This window comes from Lithobates pipiens, unplaced genomic scaffold, assembly GCF_037356315.1.
Source record: "Lithobates pipiens isolate NorthernLeopardFrog02 unplaced genomic scaffold, aLitPip1_a1.2 Scaffold_18, whole genome shotgun sequence".
Lineage (NCBI taxonomy): Eukaryota > Metazoa > Chordata > Amphibia > Anura > Ranidae > Lithobates > Lithobates pipiens.
This window is the reverse complement of record NW_027507758.1, coordinates 221806951-221828763: the sequence shown is the minus strand read 5'-3', so window position 1 is coordinate 221828763 and position 21813 is coordinate 221806951. Positions and strand designations below refer to the sequence as shown.

Genomic DNA, 21813 nt, shown 5'->3' with positions numbered 1-21813 from the left:
AGGAAATGAGGGAGTGTAATGAAATATGAAGGTGCCTCGGAGTATTCACCACTTTGGGGGAACAGGCAATATAAAGAACTAGGTAAACTGGAGGGATTCGAAAGCTACCACTCTAAGGGCCTCAAATATATAGCACAGTTGTACTCACATAATGTTCTTTGCTCCTTTCAGAATTTGCAAGAATCTTTACATTTACCCCAGCATAGTTTTTTTAAATACTTACAATTACCACATGCGGTCCAATGTCAGTTTAAAAGGGGAAAAGTGACAAAACCAATGCCATTTATAACTTTATTAGCACCGATGACTGAAAAAAAAAAAAAAAAAGGAAGAAGGTTTGATCTCATCTCTATAAAGGTCAACTTAGGAGATCATATCAAGATGAGGGTGTCAGCTAGATATAGGGGATATTTCAGATGATAATTGGCAAATATTAGAAATGGTACCCCTATCTATCACCAGCACAATGTCTGACCCAATTATTTATAATACACAGGGTATATAGAACACCAAACTATTTAAGTGGGGTAAGCGCGAGTCCCCGGACTGGCCCTGGTGTCAAAAATAACCTGCTGACTTAATACATATGTTGTGGAAATGTCCTAAACTGGCTAAATATTGGTGAAAGATGGTGAATACAATTAATGAATATAAAAAAATATATATATAAATTAGTTTTTTGGGCTACTTTGGTGAAGAACTCATGCCCCATGGGACTTGGATACCAGTTAGATTACTGTTTATGGCACGAAAGCTAATTGCCCTAAGGTGGATATCTCCGAATGCACCTTCTTTTGAGGAATGGTGCCTTCAGGTAAATGACAACATCTTAAAAGGAACAACAGATTTATTGCAACAGAGGCATACCAAACTATTTGTACAAACTGGGGAAACCATGGATTTCAGTTCCACGGTTAGCCCCCATCCTCACTGGATTTCGCTGATCTTTAGAAGGGCGGGTACGCAGAGTTCTGGTTAGTAAATATGGTATTAGATGGAAAATGAAGGTAGAGGGTTAAATTAGTGGCTAGAGAAGAAACTACTGACTCAAGCAGCCGGCAGAGGTAACTTTTTACATAGGTACAGACACTCAGAATACTATAGTGGGCAGGATATGGAACAGTCATTTGATCTGCTGATGGTGGGGGGTTGTCTTTTTTTGTTTGTTTGTTTTTCTTGGTTTTGTTGTACGTTTATGGATATATTGTTATTATCTGTGGTTAAATACCTGTTACGTGGTTTAGAAAATATATGTAAGAAAAAAACTTTTGCTGTGGTTTGACCATATGTTAGGTATCAGAAATAAGGACAAAGTGAATATATAGAAAACAAACCGGAAAATGGTATACTTAACTTTCCTGACGCATCTTCATGGCAGCATACACTCTGGGTTGTGACTCCGCCCCCAAAACCTGATAATGAATGAATGAAATACTTGTATAGCGCACAATGTGAACTGAATCGCCTCTAGGCGCTGTGGTGAGCTTTGATCATCTGCTAAAAGAGGAAGGTCTTGAGTTTTTTTCCTAAAAGCCAGGTGATTTTCTTCCAGGCGGATGTTGATTGGTAGAGCATTCCATAGCCGAGGCCCTTGGACAGCGAATCTCCGATCCCCCTTGGATTTATACCGGGCTTTGGGCACGAGGAGGTGGTTTTTGTTGGCTGATCGAAGACTGCGGTTTGGTGTGTAATGATTTATTTTCTCCATTAGGTATTGCGGAGCTTCTCTATGCACGCATTTGTGGGCGAGGCAAAGGGTCTTGAACGTGATCCGATTTTTTACGGTTAGCCAATGTAAGCTCCTCAGCGAAGGAGCGATGGATTCCCAGGGTTTTTTTCCTGTTATCAGCCTTGCCGCCGTGTTTTGGATCAGTTGTAATCGCGCAAGTTGATATTGTGGTAATAATATGTAAAGCGAGTTTGCGTAGTCCAGTCGTGAATTAAATGATTGTTCCAACTACCACTGCTTTGTCATTCTTTGGGATAAAAGGGATGAGTCTGCGAAGCAAGCGTAGCAGATGGTGAGGTCCACTGACTACAGAACCTATTTGCGCATCCATTGACATTTGTGCATCTAAAATAACCCCAAGACTCTTGGCTTTGGTCTTTGGGGAGATAGTCTGCCCAAAGACGGTTGGTGAAGATCAGGAGGTTTTGGTTGCGGGCTTATGATTTGGGTGTAAGATAAGAAGCTCTGTCTTTTGATTCGTGGAGGGAGTTAGTGGTCATCCAGTCCTCTATTGATTTGAGGCAGTTTTCAAGTTGTTGTTGGTGATCTTTTTTTCCATTGATCCGGACCACATAGCTAGAAGATGAAGATATGCCCCCCTGCCCAGGTATTCTCTGTATATATGAATCAACTTTGTGGGTGGGATATTGTATGCTGCCATGAATATGCGACAGGAAAGGAAAATTACAGAAAGGTACGTATACAATTTTCCGGTTTCCTGTCACATCATGGCAGCATACACTCTGGGGATTAACTCACAGACTGGGTGGGAGATGCAAAGGTAAACGTTTATTAGCAAGGAATAGAAGAGTTGGCTTGAATAATGGACTTTCCCAATTCTACTGTTGATAGCCGAGCTGAGTCCACCTTGTAGTGAGAGATAAAGGTGTTCCTGGAGGACCAAGTGGCCGCTCTGCAGATGATTTCCGCTGAGACCCTACAATACGCTGCCCAGGAGGGGGCCACTGCTCTGGTGAAATGAGCCCTCAGGTCTTCAGGAATTTGCAACTCACTCAGCATGTAGGTCTTCACCAACCAGGAGGCAATGGTTTGGGCCGACACTGCTTGACCTCTCCTAAGGCCATAGGGAATGATGAAGAGGTTCTCTGATCTTTTAAAGGATTTGGACACGTAAAGATATTTTATGATGTTGCCCCTTACATCCAGAGGATGAGGGTCACCCTGGTCTGTGTTAAGAGCTGGCAAGTTGATTTTCTGGTTGAAGTGAAAAGAGGATGCCACCTTTGGGATAAAGTGATCCAAGGGTCTTAGAACTACCCTGTCCGGATGAATGATCAGATATGGCTCCTTAATCATTAATGCTTGCATCTCTTAAACTCTTCACTGATGTGATTGCGACCAGGAAGGTGACTTTTAGTGTCAGGTGCCAGAGGGAGATGTTTTCGAGCGGAAAACAGGGTTCTTTGGATAGTACCACTAAGATGACTGATAGGTCCCATGTTGGAAAGGAAGGCTTCCAAGGTGGTCTTAGTTTAAGAAAGGCCTTCTGAAATTGCATAACAAGGGGATCGTGAGCCCATTTCTAAGCCTGATTGCAGGAACTCTAGGATCAGAGGAGCCGAAAGAGAGGACAAATCCCAGCCAAGGTCCTGAGAGAAGGCAACAAACTTCTCCCAGACCCTACAGTAAGTGCAGTTGGTGATGGGTTTTCTGGCCTGGAGCAGGGTATCAACTACCTTCTGGGAGCAGCCCTGACAGATACCTAGCCCTCTCAGCCCCCAAGCCATCAAGTGCAGCTTCCCCAAATCTGGATGTAGTAGCTGGCCCTGGGAGAGCAAGTTGGCTGACAGGGGAAGAGCAAGAGGGTCTGCCGTGCTCAGTTGTAGGAGGGTGGTGAACCATGGCCTCCTGGGCCAAAAAGGAATCACCGCTATCACCAATGCCGTTGATCTCTTGAGCCTTAAGAGAAATCTCGCTATCAGGGGAGTCGGAGGGAAGATATGCCCGAGATGGAAGTTCCAGGGATGCTGGAGGCAATCTGTCCCCTCCGCTGAGTTAAAGGGAAACATCGACAGGAACCTTTGGCATTTGGAGTTTGCCGGAGTCGCAGCAAGGTCTATGTCTGGTTGACCCCAGGTCTGACCCCAGGTCTGGCAGATGAGGGAGAAGGCCTGAGGGCACAGGGACCACTCGTTGGAGGCAAACTCCCTGCTGATCCTGTCAGCTAAGATGTTCTCGACCCCCAGGATTTAAGTCGCCCTCAGGTCTGACAGGTTCAACTGTGCCCATTCAATCACAGGGAGAACTTCCCGCATCATGGAGAGACTCCTGGTCCCCCCCTGTCTGTTTATGTAGGCGAAAGCAACCTTGTTGTCCATCCTTAAGAGGACCTGCTTCCCCCTTAAAAGGGAGCTGAAGGCCAGGAGAGCCTGGAGGGCCGCCCTCATCTCCAGCACATTCGATACGGAGTCTGGTACTTCGAAAGGCCAACGGCCCTGCGCTGCATGGGACTGGTAGTGGGCTCCCCAACCTTCTAGACTGGCGTCCGTGGTCACTACCTCTTGAGGAGGGATGACTATGTGTTTGCAATTCAAAAAGAGGAGGAGAACACTGCGCTCCCTATATAAGTGACAAAAAATTGTGATATAACACAAAAACAGCAGCTAACATACAAAACAAACTAAGTCAAAATAACGAATGATAAACAATGTAGCGCTATAATGTCAAAAAATTTAAAAAACCTAGACATAAATCACCAAATGATCTGGTAGTGAAATCAAACTTAAAAGGTCAGCACACATATCACATGTCTAGTAAGCAATACAGAAAATGTGCTTCAGTAAACTAACAATATGAGCATAAAAAAGTCCAGCTATGACAAAATAATGTGAAACGTGAGTCCAGATATTCCGTTGGTATGAACTATGTATAGCCTTCCGTTCACAGCCAGAAAATATTATAGAAAACGGTGGATGCCCTTACCGAAAATGGTGGACACAAACTACTGTATAGTAAATGTGTCATGCAGGCTTATGTGCGTCTCACACCATTCGTATACATCAGGTCATGGATCACTAGTGATGGCCGAACGGTTCGCCCGGCGGTCGTTTCGCGGCGAATTTCCGACTTTCGCCGTCCGCGGGTTCGAACGCCTTTTTCCGTCGTTCGCCCCGGCGGACTTACGTGTTTAATGTATACAAGAACTTTAACCTTTCGTGACACGTTTATCATGTGTTACAGGACAACCAATTGAGACATGACAGCTCATGGACACTTGGACATTCCCCCTAACCTATAAATACACCCGATCCGGTGGCCATTTTACATTCTTTCTTCTGTCACTGTAGGGAAAGGATCCTGTGTGGAGTAGGGACAGAGAAAACGCTAGCTATTTGGTACACAAAAGTTCTTTTCAGGACTGGTATAGGTGTTAGGTCAGCAGCCTGAGTTTCTTTTGTCAGTTTAGATAAAGGGACAGAGCGCTGTATGCTGCTATTTTAGGGACAGCTCAGCCAGATTAGTCTTTCTTCATCATCATCATCATCATCATCATTAGCTGTTACTATCAGGTCCACAAAAGAGCTGTTCCAGCTAATCGTTCCAGCCTACTCTTTTTTGCCAATTTGTATAGGGACAGGCAGGAAGCAGTGTGTCAGGCAGTGAGGATAATTTTAAAGACTTGCTGTTACTATTAGTTCCACAAAGGTTCTTTTCAGGACTGGTATCAGTGGTACGGTAATAGGCTTGTACACGTATAATATTCTTTCTTCCAAATATAGAAAGAATATTATACTTGACTGCTGCCCTTCTGCTGCAGTCTGCTAATCATTCACAACTCACTTGTTCCACAAAGCTCTTTATCAGGACTGGTAACTTGGTCTGTCTAGGGTGCTACGGTACATAGGCTTGGGTGCGGTACAGTCTGCTGTTCTGTAAGGACCGCTATCGGTCCACAATAGATAGGGTTGCCGTGCACTACTGCTGACCGCTGCCCTATACTGCAGCAGTCCTTCAGCGGTATAGGGACTGACGCACAGTCTGCTAAACACTAATACACAACCTGCTTGGTCCACAAAAGTTCTTATAAGGACTGGTAACTTGGTATAGGGTGCTACGGTACATAGGCCTGAGTGCGTTACAGTCTGCTGTTCTGTAAGGACCGCTATCGGTCCACAATACATAGGGTTGACGTGCACTACTGCTGACCGCTGCCCTATACTGCAGCAGTCCTTCAGCGGTATAGGGACTGACGCACAGTCTGCTAAACACTAATACACAACCTGCTTGGTCCACAAAAGTTCTTATAAGGACTGGTAACTTGGTATAGGGTGCTACGGTACATAGGCCTGAGTGCGTTACAGTCTGCTGTTCTGTAAGGACCGCTATCGGTCCACAATACATAGGGTTGACGTGCACTACTGCTGACCGCTGCCCTATACTGCAGCAGTCCTTCAGCGGTATAGGGACTGACGCACAGTCTGCTAAACACTAACACACAACCTGCTTGGTCCACAAAAGTTCTTATAAGGACTGGTAACTTGGTATAGGGTGCTACGGTACATAGGCCTGAGTGCAGTACAGTCTGCTGTTCTGTAAGGACTGCTATCGGTCCACAATACATAGGGTTGCCGTGCACTACTGCTGACCGCTGCCCTATACTGCAGCAGTCCTTCAGCGGTATAGGGACTGACGCACAGTCTGCTAAACACTAATACACAACCTGCTTGGTCCACAAAAGTTCTTATAAGGACTGGTAACTTGGTATAGGGTGCTACGGTACATAGGCCTGAGTGCGTTACAGTCTGCTGTTCTGTAAGGACCGCTATCGGTCCACAATACATAGGGTTGCCGTGCACTACTGCTGACCGCTGCCCTATACTGCAGCAGTCCTTCATTGGTATAGGGACTGACGTACAGTCTGCTAATCACTAACACACAACCTGCTTGGTCCACAAAAGTTCTTATAAGGACTGGTAACTTGGTATAGGGTGCTACGGTACATAGGCCTGAGTGCGTTACAGTCTGCTGTTCTGTAAGGACCGCTATCGGTCCACAATACATAGGGTTGCCGTGCACTACTGCTGACCGCTGCCCTATACTGCAGCAGTCCTTCATTGGTATAGGGACTGACGTACAGTCTGCTAATCACTAACACACAACCTGCTTGGTCCACAAAAGTTCTTATAAGGACTGGTAACTTGGTATAGGGTGCTACGGTACATAGGCCTGAGTGCAGTACAGTCTGCTGTTCTGTAAGGACCGCTATCGGTCCACAATACATAGGGTTGCCGTGCACTACTGCTGACCGCTGCCCTATACTGCAGCAGTCCTTCATTGGTATAGGGACTGACGTACAGTCTGCTAATCACTAACACACAACCTGCTTGGTCCACAAAAGTTCTTATAAGGACTGGTAACTTGGTATAGGGTGCTACGGTACATAGGCCTGAGTGCAGTACAGTCTGCTGTTCTGTAAGGACCGCTATCGGTCCACAATACATAGGGTTGCCGTGCACTACTGCTGACCGCTGCCCTATACTGCAGCAGTCCTTCATTGGTATAGGGACTGACGTACAGTCTGCTAATCACTAACACACAACCTGCTTGGTCCACAAAAGTTCTTATAAGGACTGGTAACTTGGTATAGGGTGCTACGGTACATAGGCCTGAGTGCAGTACAGTCTGCTGTTCTGTAAGGACCGCTATCGGTCCACAATACATAGGGTTGCCGTGCACTACTGCTGACCGCTGCCCTATACTGCAGCAGTCCTTCATTGGTATAGGGACTGACGTACAGTCTGCTAATCACTAACACACAACCTGCTTGGTCCACAAAAGTTCTTATAAGGACTGGTAACTTGGTATAGGGTGCTACGGTACATAGGCCTGAGTGCGTTACAGTCTGCTGTTCTGTAAGGACCGCTATCGGTCCACAATACATAGGGTTGCCGTGCACTACTGCTGACCGCTGCCCTATACTGCAGCAGTCCTTCAGCGGTATAGGGACTGACGCACAGTCTGCTAAACACTAACACACAACCTGCTTGGTCCACAAAAGTTTTTATAAGGACTGGTAACTTGGTATAGGGTGCTACGGTACATAGGCCTGAGTGCAGTACAGTCTGCTGTTCTGTAAGGACCGCTATCGGTCCACAATACATAGGGTTGCCGTGCACTACTGCTGACCGCTGCCCTATACTGCAGCAGTCCTTCATTGGTATAGGGACTGACGTACAGTCTGCTAATCACTAACACACAACCTGCTTGGTCCACAAAAGTTCTTATAAGGACTGGTAACTTGGTATAGGGTGCTACGGTACATAGGCCTGAGTGCAGTACAGTCTGCTGTTCTGTAAGGACCGCTATCGGTCCACAATACATAGGGTTGCCGTGCACTACTGCTGACCGCTGCCCTATACTGCAGCAGTCCTTCATTGGTATAGGGACTGACGTACAGTCTGCTAATCACTAACACACAACCTGCTTGGTCCACAAAAGTTCTTATAAGGACTGGTAACTTGGTATAGGGTGCTACGGTACATAGGCCTGAGTGCAGTACAGTCTGCTGTTCTGTAAGGACCGCTATCGGTCCACAATACATAGGGTTGCCGTGCACTACTGCTGACCGCTGCCCTATACTGCAGCAGTCCTTCAGCGGTATAGGGACTGACGCACAGTCTGCTAAACACTAACACACAACCTGCTTGGTCCACAAAAGTTTTTATAAGGACTGGTAACTTGGTATAGGGTGCTACGGTACATAGGCCTGAGTGCGTTACAGTCTGCTGTTCTGTAAGGACCGCTATCGGTCCACAATACATAGGGTTGCCGTGCACTACTGCTGACCGCTGCCCTATACTGCAGCAGTCCTTCATTGGTATAGGGACTGACGTACAGTCTGCTAATCACTAACACACAACCTGCTTGGTCCACAAAAGTTCTTATAAGGACTGGTAACTTGGTATAGGGTGCTACGGTACATAGGCCTGAGTGCAGTACAGTCTGCTGTTCTGTAAGGACCGCTATCGGTCCACAATACATAGGGTTGCCGTGCACTACTGCTGACCGCTGCCCTATACTGCAGCAGTCCTTCATTGGTATAGGGACTGACGTACAGTCTGCTAATCACTAACACACAACCTGCTTGGTCCACAAAAGTTCTTATAAGGACTGGTAACTTGGTATAGGGTGCTACGGTACATAGGCCTGAGTGCAGTACAGTCTGCTGTTCTGTAAGGACCGCTATCGGTCCACAATACATAGGGTTGCCGTGCACTACTGCTGACCGCTGCCCTATACTGCAGCAGTCCTTCATTGGTATAGGGACTGACGTACAGTCTGCTAATCACTAACACACAACCTGCTTGGTCCACAAAAGTTCTTATAAGGACTGGTAACTTGGTATAGGGTGCTACGGTACATAGGCCTGAGTGCAGTACAGTCTGCTGTTCTGTAAGGACCGCTATCGGTCCACAATACATAGGGTTGCCGTGCACTACTGCTGACCGCTGCCCTATACTGCAGCAGTCCTTCATTGGTATAGGGACTGACGTACAGTCTGCTAATCACTAACACACAACCTGCTTGGTCCACAAAAGTTCTTATAAGGACTGGTAACTTGGTATAGGGTGCTACGGTACATAGGCCTGAGTGCGTTACAGTCTGCTGTTCTGTAAGGACCGCTATCGGTCCACAATACATAGGGTTGCCGTGCACTACTGCTGACCGCTGCCCTATACTGCAGCAGTCCTTCATTGGTATAGGGACTGACGTACAGTCTGCTAATCACTAACACACAACCTGCTTGGTCCACAAAAGTTCTTATAAGGACTGGTAACTTGGTATAGGGTGCTACGGTACATAGGCCTGAGTGCAGTACAGTCTGCTGTTCTGTAAGGACCGCTATCGGTCCACAATACATAGGGTTGCCGTGCACTACTGCTGACCGCTGCCCTATACTGCAGCAGTCCTTCATTGGTATAGGGACTGACGTACAGTCTGCTAATCACTAACACACAACCTGCTTGGTCCACAAAAGTTCTTATAAGGACTGGTAACTTGGTATAGGGTGCTACGGTACATAGGCCTGAGTGCAGTACAGTCTGCTGTTCTGTAAGGACCGCTATCGGTCCACAATACATAGGGTTGCCGTGCACTACTGCTGACCGCTGCCCTATACTGCAGCAGTCCTTCAGCGGTATAGGGACTGACGCACAGTCTGCTAAACACTAACACACAACCTGCTTGGTCCACAAAAGTTTTTATAAGGACTGGTAACTTGGTATAGGGTGCTACGGTACATAGGCCTGAGTGCAGTACAGTCTGCTGTTCTGTAAGGACCGCTATCGGTCCACAATACATAGGGTTGCCGTGCACTACTGCTGACCGCTGCCCTATACTGCAGCAGTCCTTCATTGGTATAGGGACTGACGTACAGTCTGCTAATCACTAACACACAACCTGCTTGATCCACAAAAGTTTTTATAAGGACTGGTAACTTGGTATAGGGTGCTACGGTACATAGGCCTGAGTGCAGTACAGTCTGCTGTTCTGTAAGGACCGCTATCGGTCCACAATACATAGGGTTGACGTGCACTACTGCTGACCGCTGCCCTATACTGCAGCAGTCCTTCAGCGGTATAGGGACTAAGAGTTTTGTCACAGGGTGATTTAAAAAATGACAGGCAGAGGAAGAGGCAGGCCCTTCCGCAGGGGTGGTAGGGGTAGGGCAGGAGCAACAGCCTTGAGCCAAAGTGGGAAGTTGCAGAAGGTGCGTTCAATTACTTTAAAGGACGCACCAGACTTGGTTGAGTGGCTCACTCAGCCTTATTCTTCTGCACCCTCCTCATCCTCTCGATCTGCACCCTCTTCTTCACTCTCTGCTATGTGCACCCCCAAAGACACTACCACCAACAACACCACCACCACCACATACCTTCCGCTTGAGTGCAAATGGGGGCCTTCATGCTCCAGTGTTTTAATAGGGACCCCCGTATAAAAAGCATGAGGGTCAAGGACCAGTACTGGGTGGCAACGTACTTAGATCCCCGGTACAAACACAAAATGGCGGAAATGTTACCGCCGTCGCAGAGGGCTGTCAGAATGCAGCACTTCCAGGCCTTGCTTCGAGAAATGCTGCATTCTGCTTTTGCGTGCGCTGGCAGAGGAGCAATTCCCACTCCCAGAGAAGGATTTGCGGGTACCAATCCAACAGCGCCTGCAAGAAGAGGCCGGTTTGAAGATGTGTTGGTGACTTCGGATATGAGGTCATTCTTTCAGCCGACCCATCGACAGGTGTCATCCGGATCCAGCATCAGGGAACGCCTAGACCGTCAGGTGTCCGACTACATTGGGTTAACGGCCGATGTGGACGCTCTGAGGAGTGATGAACCCCTAGACTACTGGGTGGGCAGGCTTGACCTCTGGCCAGAGCTTGCCCAATTTGCAATCGAACTGTTGGCTTGCCCCTCATCCAGTGTCCTGTCCGAAAGGACGTTCAGCGCAGCAGGGGGGATTGTGACCGATAAGCGTACTCGCCTAGCTCACGACAGTGTTAACTACCTCACATTTCTAAAAATGAATGAGGCATGGATCTCGGAGGAATTCAACACATGTGATCAGTAGACCATGTATATGTCTATAAACAATTTTTGGAATCAAGCACACAGACCTTCTTAATTCATTTGGCTCACTTCCCTGACCCAAAAAAGCACACCGTACTATATGCCCCTACCCTCCTCTTTGAAGAGATTGAGCGGTGTCATATTTCTACTGGGGCTGCTTATTATGAGGGGTTCCCACCATCCCTGTGCTGTGCTGACTTCCTCCTGGGTGTTCTTATTATGAGGGGCTCCCACCATCCCTGTGCTGTGCTGACTTCCTCCTGGGGGTTCTTATTATGAGGGGCTCCCACCATCCCTGTGCTGTGCTGACTTCCTCCTGGGGGTTCTTATTATGAGGGGATCACACCATCCCTGTGCTGTGCTGACTTCCTCCTGGGGCTGCTTACGGTGCTGCTGTCAGCGCTGTATGTCACGGAGCTGCTGTCAGCGCTGTATGTCACGGAGCTGCTGTCAGCGCTGTATGTCACGGAGCTGCTGTCAGCGCTGTATGTCACGGAGCTGCTGTCAGCGCTGTATGTCACGGAGCTGCTGTCAGCGCTGTATGTCACGGAGCTGCTGTCAGCGCTGTATGTCACGGAGCTGCTGTCAGCGCTGTATGTCACGGTGCTGCTGTCAGCGCTGTATGTCACGGAGCTGCTGTCAGCGCTGTATGTCACGGAGCTGCTGTCAGTGCTGTATGTCACGGAGCTGCTGTCAGCGCTGTATGTCACGGAGCTGCTGTCAGCGCTGTATGTCACGGAGCTGCTGTCAGCGCTGTATGTCACGGTGCTGCTGTCAGCGCTGTATGTCACGGAGCTGCTGTCAGCGCTGTATGTCACGGAGCTGCTGTCAGTGCTGTATGTCACGGAGCTGCTGTCAGCGCTGTATGTCACGGAGCTGCTGTCAGCGCTGTATGTCACGGAGCTGCTGTCAGCGCTGTATGTCACGGTGCTGCTGTCAGCGCTGTATGTCACGGAGCTGCTGTCAGCGCTGTATGTCACGGAGCTGCTGTCAGCGCTGTATGTCACGGAGCTGCTGTCAGCGCTGTATGTCACGGAGCTGCTGTCAGCGCTGTATGTCACGGAGCTGCTGTCAGCGCTGTATGTCACGGTGCTGATGTCAGTGCTCTGTATTACGGTGCTGCTGTCAGTGCTCTGTATCTCCTGCACCCTCTTGTTTGCCTACCCTGGTCCCTGACCTTCCCTCTCCTCCATTGCCTTCATTAGCTCCATAGTCCTGAATTGTCAGAACAATTTCCCAAATAAAAAAAAAATGCTTGTAGTTATCGATCCCAAATTCACCTCATACATGTATTATGCTATTGTCCAGGTGGTGGGACTACGTGCTACCCCCTAATAATTACCCCGTGGCCGCAAATTCGACCTAAAGGTTTGCGAAATTCGCCTCCCATTGAAGTCAATGGAGCCCGCGGCGAACGGTCGTTTTCGCGAACGTTTGTGTCCGTTCGCGTTTCGCGTTCGCGAAACGTCCCGTCGGAAGTTCGTCCATCACTATGGATCACCATCCGAATAGTCGCTGCCCACTTCAGGATCGGAACACCTCAGATCTCCAGGGTTTTCAACTCTCTCTCGAAGGTTCCGGTCAGCTAGGAGCTCAGAGCGGGTTCACCATACACAAAAAGTAAGGACACAATGCCTCTCATAGTGAAATTCCACCATTAAAGGTTTTATTTGTAAAAAAATTCCAAATGACATATAAAAAATATGCAAAAAGAATCACGTGATCCAATAAAAATGAACGATAAAAAGAGCAATATGGGGAGCAGGAAACGCTATCCCAACGCGTTTCGACTAATAAGCCTTCTACTGAGCCATTACCTGTCCCCCCCCATATTGCTACCATATATACAAGTCTTTACAGATTAATCAATGTCTCCCACCTGTCAGAAAACACCTCCTCCAACACCTCTTCCATTAACTCTTGATGTGTGTGCACACAGCGCCGCACGCATTGACAGTACCAGCACCCAGCCAACATTATCTCACCTTACAATGATTGGTTAAACACTCCATCTCAAGAAAACAATTGAGGGCAGGTAACCATCAGATCCAAAATGGCGGCCGTGCGTGCATTCCACCGGAGTTAATACCAGAAAACCGGTAATGGTAATCAACTCCAATATATAAATGATCTATTATCAAAGATTATACCACAAAGCCAGATCTTGCCGTCTATATGTAAGGGTAGCAAATCTAACCATCCAAGTTTGCACAAAACTGTCACATTTGTTTCCATGCAATCCACAAAAGGAGGATACAAAACACTGTCTGCATTCCAAGCCTCTATCTGATAACAGGAAGTGATCATACGTCACTTCCGGGTGATAGAGCACATTACATACAGAGGAGAACAGAAACCAGTGTTTGCATTTCAAGCCTCGTTGTGAAACCGGAAGTAGTCACACACCACTTCCGGGTTCACACGTTCTCTACATACATTTCAATGGGGAGGAAGCAAACCTATTGTTTGCATTCCACACCTCAATGTGAAACTCAAAGGGTAAGAGGAATTGCAGCAGGAAGTGAGCCTGGACCATTTAGCAAGCCTAATTCTCAAACCAGAAAAAGGTCAAAACGCCTGAATTAATTTAATAATGCAATCAGTAATCTGCTACAGTCAAATAAAAAAAAAAAAAAAAAAAAAAAGGTAAAAATAAAAATATGTACCTGGAAAAGAAGGCTGACCTTATTCTAACCCAGTCATACTTTTCTCACCCATCTACATCTGATACCACAATTCCAGAGTGGGGATCCATCCTAAGGCGGAACTCCAACTACCAGAATAATGTATACAAAAAAATAGTAATAGAATAATCCTTCAATATTCCAGAGTCAGAAATAATCGATAAATATAGCCAACATTATCAACGAATGTAATTGTATGCTAGCAAAAAAACAAAAAATAAATAAAAAATTGCATGCGAACAACTTCAAGATATGAAAGAATGTCATCATGCTAAAGCCATTATAGACAAAACTATCGTATAACCTCAGAGTGAGTGCAATGAAAAAGGGGAAAAGAACAAAGGAATACGGGCCGAGGCGCCACTCACCCACGGTCTATGAAACCGTTGATGTCCCAATCAACATTCATGCCGTAGGGCGAGTAGCACCTTAGCTCATATATCCAATATGTTTCTAAGCGCGAAACGCCCCTAATCTTAGGTTCACCCCGCCAGTGAGGGACGAATTTGTCTATCACTTGAAATAGGGTGCCATTAGGGTCTCTATCATGGCACTCTAAATAATGGCGGGGGACCGTATGCTTATCACAGCCTTTCTTAATTTTAGCAATATGTTTGTTGACACGCACAGAGAAAGTCCGATACGTGCGGCCAACATATTGTTTATTACATGGACATGTAATTAAATATACGACATACTTGGTCGCACACATTGTGAAGTATCTCATTTTGTATATCTGTGTTGTTACGCTGGATGCAAAGGTGTCAGTCTTGCGTCTCATAACGTTATGCGCACACACATTACACTTCTTACAAGGAAAAAAGCCTTTACAAATAAAGAAAAATGTTGGTTTAGTTGGAGGGTCCACTGTGTTGGGAGCAATCTCACCCCTCACTGAACGGGCGCCCCTAAAAATAATACCAGCCCCATCAGGATACACAGGTCCCAGCACTCTGTCCTCACTTAACACCTTCCAATGTCTATTCAAAATCTTTCCAACTTCCCTATGTTGAATAGAAAAGGTTGTGAAAAAAGACCATCTGAAGTGATCTCCATCCTTGGCTCGTGGTTTATCAGCCAACAAAGAGCATCTGTCCATGCATTGTACTGCTCGAATATCATCATCCAATGTGTTAGATCTGTATCCCTTTTCCAAGAATCTGTTTCAAGACAGAAGCCTGAATAACAAAGTCCTCAGTACGCGAACAATTGCGTCTAAGACGCATAAATTACCCCTTAGGGAAAGATCATAACCATTGTTGATGATGACAGCCATCGACCGGAATGTAACCATTCCGGTCGGTAGTCTTGAAGTAAGTCTGTAGAACTAATTGTTGATTAATGACTGAAATCTTCAGATCCAAAAAATTTATGGAACTAACACTTGCTTCAAAAGTGAGAATGATACCTCTATTGTTAGCATTTAATTCTGTCATAAATAACTGCAATGATGCATGGTCCCCTTTCCACAGGAGGAGGATGTCGTCTATGTACCTAGCCCATAGGACTAAATTCAGGTCGTTTGTAAGCATAGACGACATCCTCCTCCCATTGGGCCATAAACAAATTCTCTAGACTGGGGGCATATTTTGCCCCCATAGCCACTCCCTTTATTTGGGAATAAAACACGTTTTGAAACCAGAAGCAGTTATGTTCCATCGCAAATTTTAACAAATCCATAATATAATTCTTGTGTATGGGGGGATAAAGAGTAACCCTTATTCAGGAAATACTCAACTGCAGCTAGACCCAAATCTAGAGGAATGGATGTATACAAAGCCGATACATCAGCCATTACTAAAAGCAAATCTTCTTGGTATTCCACACTCTCAAGTAACCTGATCGTATCACGAGTATCCTTAAGGTATGAGGGTACGAGTATCCTTAAGGTATGAGGGTACGGTCTTAACTAAGGGTTGTAGAAAGAAATCAATATACCTCACAATCCTTGCTGTGACGGAATCTATACCGCTTACTATCGCCCTGGGGGATTGATTGGGTTTTTGTGTATCTTGGCATTTTGACCTTTTCTGGTTTGAGAATGAGGCTTGCTAAGTGGTCCAGGCTCACTTCCTGCCGCAATTCCTCTTACCCTTTGAGTTTCACATTGAGGTGTGGAATGCAAACAATAGGTTTGCTTCCTCCCCATTGAAATGTATGTAGAGAACGTATGAACCCGGAAGTGGTGTGTGACTACTTCCAGTTTCACAATGAGGCTTGGAATGCAAACATTGTTTCCTGTTCTCCTCTGTATGTAATGTGCTCTATCACCCGGAACCGGAAGGGACGTATGATCACTTCCTGTTTTCAGATAGAGGCTTGGAATGCAGACAGTGTTTTGCTTCCTCCTTTGTGGATTGCATGGAAACAAATGTGACAGTTTTGTGCAAACTTGGATGGTTAGATTTGCTACCCTTACATATAGACGGCAAGATCTGGCTTTGTGGTATAATCTTTGATAATAGATCATTTATATATTGGAGTTGATTACCATTTCCGGTTTTCTGGTATTAACTCCGGTGGAATGCACGCACGGCTGCCATTTTGGATCTGATGGTTACCTGCCCTCAATTATTTTCTTGAGATGGAGTGTTTAACCATTCATTGTAAGGTGAGATAATGTTGGCTGGGTCCTGTTACTGTCAATGCGTGCGGCGCTGTGTGTACACACACATCAAGGGTTAATGGAAGAGGTGTTGGAGGAGGTGTTTTCTGACAGGTGGGAGACATTGATTAATCTGTAAAGACATATATATGGTAGCAATATGGGGGGGGGGGGCGACAGGTAATGCCCCAGTAGAAGGCTTATTAGTCGAAACGCGTCGGACTAGCGTTTCCTGCTCCCCATATTGCTCTTTTTATCGTTCATTTTTATTGGAGCACGTGATTCTTTTTGGATATTTTTTACATGTCATTTGGAAAAAAATTTCAAATAAAACCTTTAATGGTGGAATTTCACTATGAGAGGCATTGTGTCCTTACTTTTTGTTTATGGTGAACCCGCTCTGAGCTCCTAGCTGACCGGAACCTTCGAGAGAGAGTTGAAAACCCTGGAGATCTGAGGTGTTCCGATCCTGAAGTGGGCAGCGACTATTCGGATGGTGATCCATGACCTGATGTATACGAATGGTGTGTGACGCACATAAGCCTGCATGACACATTTACTATACAGTAGTTTGTGTCCACCATTTTCGGTAAGGGTATCCACCGTTTTCTATAATATTTTCTGGCTGTGAACGGAATGCTATACATCGTTCATACCAACGGAATATCTGGACTCACGTTTCACATTATTTTGTCATAGCTGGACTTTATGCTCATATTGTTAGTTCACTGAAGCACATTTTCTGTATTCCTTACTAGACTGCACAACATGTGATATGTGTGCTGACCTTTTAAGTTTGATTTCACTACCAGATCATTTGGTGATTTATGTCTAGGTTTTTTACATTTTTTGACATTATAGCTCTACATTGTTTGTTATCATTCGTTATGTGTTTGCAATTGTTTAAGTTGTGGGGACAAGTCCACCAACGCAATGAGTGCCTGACTGTCTCCGAGATCCGGACCGTCTGGGTCATGGATAAACAATCCCACTGATGTAGGAAGGAGTTCTGCAGAGGTCTGGTGTGCCACTTAGCCCAACGGACCATAGGAATGGTCGTTGATAGGGAGCCTAGAAGGCTGAGGCATACTCTGGCCGACAGGGATCTTGCTAGAATGGCCTTCTTCACCTTCCGGACCAACAGGGAAGACTTCAACTGTATTCAACTGGGTATCTAGTTGGGCTCCTAAGAAGATCATTCTCTGGGTGGGCCGAGTCTGGCTCTTCCCCCAGTTTATCAGCCATCCCAGATTCTGCAGAGTGGAGGCGAGGATCTTTCGATGCTGTAACAGCGACTCCCGGCTGTCTGAGAGGAGGAGCATATCATCCAGATAATGGTGGACTCGCAGCCCCCTCTCCCTCAGATGCGCGATAACGGGAAGAAGGACCTTTGTAAAGGTCCTGGGAGCCATAGAGATTCCAAACTTAAGACTTCAGAACTGAAAGTGTCTGTGGTATAGCGAAAAACTGAGGAACTTTTGGAGTTCTGAATGGATAGGGATATGGAGGTAGGCGTCCTGTAGATCTATGGAGAGCATCCAGTCCCCCAGATTTATGGCCTGAAGGATAGACTGAAGGCTCTCCATTTTGAATGCTTCTACCTGGATAGAGCGGTTTAAGTCAAGATCCAGGACCGGACGTAGGTCCCCCGATTTCTTTTTTACTAGAAATAGGAGGGGAATAGACCCCCCCGACCTCTTTGGGATAGGGGCACCTCGGTAATTGCTTCCTTTTGGAGTAGATCCTGATCGGGTCAAGGCTAACCTCTTTTGCCGGGATGACGGGAGGTTTGTTGGGAAAAAATGGTCCCCCAGGGGAAGTCCCTTGAATGAACATCTGTGCCCGACGCGAACAGTGGTTAACGTCCAGGGGTCGCTTACTGTTTCCGCCCAGACCAGCGTGAGAGTCTGGCCCCCACCACTGCTGGCTGGGCGGACGCACCTTCAAAAGGACTTCTGGTCAGTAGATGCCGGGGTTCTGGGCTTCTGGAACTTCCTTCTGTACTCCCTACCAGGCCTGTAGGACTTGGCATCCCTGTACCTGTCTGGGAGGTTACGCTTAAAGGGAGGAGGCCTCTGAAGCTTTGGCTTTCTATCCGAGGGGATAAGCCCTGATTTTCCGCCAGTGACCTTAGAAATAGCAGAGTCCAATTTTGCGCCGAAAAGGTTCTCGCCATCATACGGGATGCGGCCCAATTGGATTTGGAAGCAGGAACTGCCACCCAGGGTTTGAGCCAGAGAGCCCGTCTGGCCATTACCAAGGACAACATAGCCCTGGATGCAGACTTAATAGCATCCACAGATGCCTCTGCCACAAAATCCCCTGCAAGGCTTAGTTCTTACAGGGCCCTAACTATCTGGTCCTGATCAGCGCCCTCGGATACAAGCTTTTCTGTGCTTGCTGACCAACTGCCAATAGCCTTACCCACAGCTGCAAGAACCACTGCTGGCCTGCATACGCTTCCTGCTGCTAGGTAAGCTCTTTTGAGATCAGTATCAATCTTCCTAGCCAGGACGTCCTTGAATGACACGGTGTCCTCGATAGGGAGCCTAACTTGCCTGGGATGCATCCACCACTGGCAGGGACACAAGAGATTTAATTTTAGCCTACTTTAGAGGATATAGTTTGGCAAGCCGATTGTTGAGACTTGCTTTCTTCTCGGGCCTCTGCCACTCGTCTCTGATAAGTTCCTCCAACTCATCAATGAAGGGGAAGGCTTCAGGTTCTCTCATCAGGTTCGGGAAATATTTTCTCCTTTTGGGTTGGGCCTCCTGGGATTCCTCCCAGCTAATGGCCCCCTTCACTGACCTCACAAAAGGCTCTATTAGGAGAAGTCAAATCCCGCTGAAGCCTCTAGTTCTTCCTCATCTAAAGGAGAATCATGCTCTCTGGAAGTACTTGGGGGAGCCGGCGAAGCACCCCGTGGAGATAACTCCGAGTCCGGAGCGACACGTGGGGCAGAAGACTCTGTGAGCTCATTGTGTTCTTGCCCTTTCTCTCTGGTGGCTTCTTCAAAGGACCTGCAGCATGCCAACCTATCTGGAAGGGCTATGGCCCCGCATACCCAGCAGGTATTTTCAGAAGGATGGGAGTGGCGTGCTGGTGAATGGCGCCTCCGGTCAGGGGGATCTTCTTTGGTGGGAATGGCTGCGCCTTGAACGAGACTTGGAGCGACTCCTCCTGCAGGTCCCTTTCCCTGAGCGACTTCCTCCACCCGAATGGCTCCACCAATGGCCAGAGCATCTTCTTCTATGCGAGGAATCTCTGCGAGATGATCTTGCGGACCTGATAGGGCTAACCATTTACATAGCGCTAGTGCATCCTGCTCTCTTTTTCGATCTTCTCTACTTACCAAACTCCTCCCCTCTTACCTATTATGCTGGTGGCGATCTGCTGGAGCAGTGGTCTCCATGGATAGGGAACAGAGGAAGCCTGAAGGCACAGGTAACACAAAAAGGGTAAGGAAGATAAAGCCACAACAGAAACAAGAGGGGAATAGAGAGAAGAAAAATACAGGGGAGATACTTACCAAACAGAGAGGCAACACTGGGGCAGAAAAAACATAAATGCAGTAGTCATGAAATTCAGCTGAGCACAATAAACAGGTAAAAAAGGCATCTGCATAAAAAAAAAAAAAAAAAAAAAGGCATATTCCCCTTTTAAAATTGAAGCCAGGGGTCATGTCCCACCCGCACATGCTCAGTAGCACCGTTCGGCCGCCGGCGCCATCTTGGAAAAGGGAAAAGACATAGATAGACATACACAGGCTGCCCAAAGTGCACAGTGAGCATGTGCAAAGAGGCAGAGTGACCAGGAAGAGTGCTGATGCTGCTGTGGGACTACAGAGCTCAGCAAAAGGAAGTAAAATATGCCATAGAGGCAACACTGGGGGAAAGGCACCAGACAACCTAAGGTGACAAGAGATACTGAAGGCAGAGAGTATGCTGTCAAGCTGTAGACAGAGAGACACCAGGGAGGAAGAGGAAACCGGAGACCACCACAGGTACTAATCCTGTTTAAGGCTTACTTCCAACGGCTATAGAGGCAATGCTCTGTTTGCAGAGAAAAAGTATTCATACCCCTGAGATCACTAGAGTGGGGGGTCCTTCCATTTAGCTTCTTTTAGAGGCTGTACCGGTAAGGACTTCCACCCAGGAGAGGCTAGAACCTGGCTGGGGCGAAGCAGTAAGAGGGTGATGATCAGTGCGATCCCAACAGGTGAGGAAAAATAAGAGAATACCGGGGCGGGGGGCGTATCTTCATCTTATAGCTATGTGGTCCCATCAGGTTGTGGGGGCGGAGTCACAACCCAGAGTTTATGCTGCCATGATGCGACAGGAAACCAAGTTTAGAGCTGTCCCCACTGTTCTCCTTCCATCAGTAATCAGTTACATATGCATATAATCTACTTATGGGTGTTGCAGATCTCCCACATATCCACTGGGTGCCGGACGAGACTCTGAAAGTATATAGAGCAAAAAGAAAGCGCACGCCTACCCTAGTGTATTATTGTTTATTTAAAAGTTTGGTGTAGGTGAATAGAAGGCTTAGACGTGCTGTATGTTTTCTTATGCCGCAAGCCCAAGTGAGCCAACCATACGATACGGAGCAGGAGAGGAGGCTGTTGTGGAACTGAACATGCTAAGAAACACTGGATGTCAGTGAGTACAAACTTCATGTTATGAATTTATCTTTTAAATAAACAATAATACACTAGGGTAGGCGTGCGCTTTCTTTTTGCTCTATATACAATTAGAAATAAGGAATTTATGTACAAACGGTATGAGTGAAAAGTATGTTGGTTTGTAGTGATGAAAAAATTTATAATAAAGAAGTAGGAAATTAAAAAATAAATAAAGTGACAAGTGCTTAGTGCTGTGTGACTTAATCCCTGAAATTCCATCCGCATCACCCTCTTGTGCCTATGCCCATCACTGGGGATTCCTAAACCGCTTTGGTGAGGTGGATTGCAGCTGTGCGAACCAGAGGGATACCTCGTTAAAGGGGGACACAGGCATTGGAATACAGCTTATAGCCCTATTACCCCTGCAGGGGGGAGGCGCTCTGGTGAGTGCAGGCATAAGAGGGTGATGCAGATAGAAAAGGGGAGCACTAGAGAGTCACCTTTATTTTATGTGTGCACGGATCACAGACTGCTATTTAATAGTGTATAATCACACAGAGAGATATATGTTTTTTGGGACTCATGAC

At 46.7% G+C, this 21813-nt stretch overlaps 1 protein-coding gene across 5 annotated transcripts in view; it reads right to left on the bottom strand.

Moving 5' to 3' along the window:
• Positions 1–21813, bottom strand: part of KMO (kynurenine 3-monooxygenase) — a 145146-nt gene that overhangs the window by 112105 nt on the left and 11228 nt on the right. For 2 of the 5 annotated variants that reach the window (XM_077486618.1, XM_077486619.1), the window contains exon 2: positions 224–307. The exons of the other annotated variants lie outside the window; for them this stretch is intronic. The gene's annotated coding sequence lies outside the window, so the exon portion shown is untranslated. The remainder of the gene's footprint in view (positions 1–223; positions 308–21813) is intronic. 5 annotated transcript variants of the gene reach the window in all.